General features: G+C 46.3%; 1 protein-coding gene and 1 long non-coding RNA gene across 24 annotated transcripts in view; both read left to right on the top strand.

The window, feature by feature from the left end:
• The window catches only part of celf2 (cugbp, Elav-like family member 2), a 200,162-nt gene that overhangs the window by 127,552 nt on the left and 70,110 nt on the right, over positions 1-2,500 (top strand). The gene's annotated exons all lie outside the window — the stretch shown is intronic.
• Positions 1-2,500, top strand: part of LOC116224144 — a 12,781-nt gene that overhangs the window by 5,747 nt on the left and 4,534 nt on the right. The gene's annotated exons all lie outside the window — the stretch shown is intronic.

Here is a 2,500-nt window from a genome sequence, read left to right as displayed (position 1 = left end):
AGGATGGAGAGAGAGACAGAGCGAGAGAGAGGATGGAGAGAGAGATGAACCAGAGAGAAAGGCAGGGGGAGAGAGCAGATGGAGAGAGAACAGAGCGAGAGAGAGGATGGAGAGAGAGATGAAGAGAGGGAAAGGCAGGGGGAGAGTGGAGTGGAAGCCTGCAGGTCTGCTGTCTGGTGTCTGGCACTGTGTGTTCTGGAAGGAAATATTTCTCCTGGAGGATGTTGGCAGTTTGGTGCACCTGATCACCAGCCAACCACACAATGGGTGGATTTGTGTGTGTGTGTGTGTGTGTTTTCAGTGATGGCAAGGGTTTATGGGTACATCTGTGTGTGTGTATGTGTGTGTGTGTGTGTGTGTGTTTGTGTGTGTGTGTATGTGTGTGATCTGCGGTGCATTGAAATGTCAAACACACGCCTCCCTAGATCCAGTGAACTGCTGGTCCACCAGATTTAATGAAACTGAGCTCCCACCTAATCACCAACCAACAAAGACTTAAACCAACACAAACACACACATACACTCTCTCTCCCTCTCTCTCTCTCTGTCACACACACCTACACAGGCACATACACACTCTGTCATACACCGGCTCACACACACACACAAACAAACACACACACAGAGACACACACATCTCCTCCCATTGATTAGCCTCTCCTCAGTGAAGCTGGCTGTAATATCTGCGCATCACTGATGGGTATTAGAGGGCGGTGGCCGTGGCCCTGTTGGCATTTAAAGAAGAGGGCTGCTTGTCTGTCAGGATTAGTGTCTCTCTCTATCTCTCTCTATCTCTCTCTGTCTCACTCTCTCTGTCTCACTGTCTGTCTCTCTCTCTCGCTCTCTGTCTCGCTGTCTCTCTCTCTGTCTCTCTCTCTCTCTCGCTTTCTCTCTCTCTCCCTCCTCTCTCTTTCTCTCCGTCTCACTTTCTCTCTCTCTCTCTCTCTCTCTCTCATTCATTCATTTTTCCCCATCCCTGGTGAGTCATTTCAGATGATCAAAAGGAGATTTGGTGTGTGTGGCAGGATTAGGCATAAATAAAATGTGTGTGTGTGTGTGGTTTTAGATACACTAGGGTTAAATCATAAATAATCCAACCACTCTGCATCGCTCCCAATTAAGAGCCACCTGTCACACACACACACACACAACCCTTTCATGTCATCTCTGATATCTGGCACATACACACACTGAAGAGATGCATATAAAAACAATTAACATACAGTACACACTCATACTATTGATCTCTTCTTCATCGTCATCTTCATCTTTTATCTGATGTATTAGTATGTTGACTAGAGAGCACACACCATGACAGACAGATGTTTATATATGTGGATTAAGGACGGAATGGTCGAGTGAATGGTTGGAATGAATGGATGAATGAATGAATTGCAGGATGATTTGATGTCATTCAGGCACGTGGTGAAGGTCATGCACCTGACATCATGTGTGGGACTAGGAGACTAGCTTAGTTGGAAAAAGTACATGTGTCCACGTGTCTATGGGGGCTATTGCAGTAAAATAAAGTGTGTTTGTGTGTGTGTGTGTGTGTGTGTGTGTGTGTGTGTGTGTGTGCGTGTGCCTGTGTGCGTGTATGTGCGTGAACGAGACCCCTGCTGTGAAAGGTTAAGTGTGAACGTGTGAGAGAGCAGGGGTCGGTAAAGTGATCTGCCAGTGTGTGTGTGTGTGTGTGTGTGTGTGTGTGTGTCTGTGATCTCCCAGGACAGCCCTCAGATATTCTTGGAAGATTTGAACCTGATCTTTTACACTTTCATTCCATCGTTCCATCGTTCCACTTTTTCTACCCATCTCTCTCTCTCTGTCTCTCTCTTTCCCTCTCCCCCTTGTCTCTCTCTTTTTTCCTGTGGCACAGCATGTATTTTTCATGAAAGGTTGCAGGTGGGAGGGAAAAGAACAAGGCCATGATTGCTGTAATTAGTGACAGGACTTTTAAAGACGTGTGTGTGTGTGTGTGTGTGTGTGTGTGTGTGTCTGTCTGTGTGCGTGCGTGTGTGTGCGTGTGTCTGTGTGTGTGTGTGTGTGTGTGTGCGTGTGTCTGTGTGTCTGTGTGTGTGTTCTTGTGAATGCATGTGGTGTGTGAGGGAGGGGGGCTAAAAGGGCATGGGTGGTGTTAATGTGAGAAGACTGTAAATCACTGTGCACACACACACACACACACACACACACACACACACACCTCACTGACTGCTAACACCTACTGCCCTCAGCTTGACACATGTGGAAAGGTTATCCAAAAGTAAAGTGTGTGTGTGTGTGTGTGTGGTGATGGTGCACTGCCATTAAAATAAAAATCTGGTAGTTTAGGTTTTGGAGGGTATGTCATGTTCTCATGTGGGCAAGTGACTTGTGTTTTTGCATTAACCCAAACTGAGCTGCTGTATATCTATTTCGGGAATTCAAGACGTACTAAATAAACTTGGCAACATTTCACACTAAACATGGGGACGGATGACAGATCAGATGATATCTTAATGCT

The sequence above is a fragment of the Clupea harengus genome, chromosome 16 (assembly GCF_900700415.2).
Source record: "Clupea harengus chromosome 16, Ch_v2.0.2, whole genome shotgun sequence".
NCBI lineage: Eukaryota > Metazoa > Chordata > Actinopteri > Clupeiformes > Clupeidae > Clupea > Clupea harengus.
This window is presented reverse-complemented; position numbering and strand designations above follow the sequence as displayed.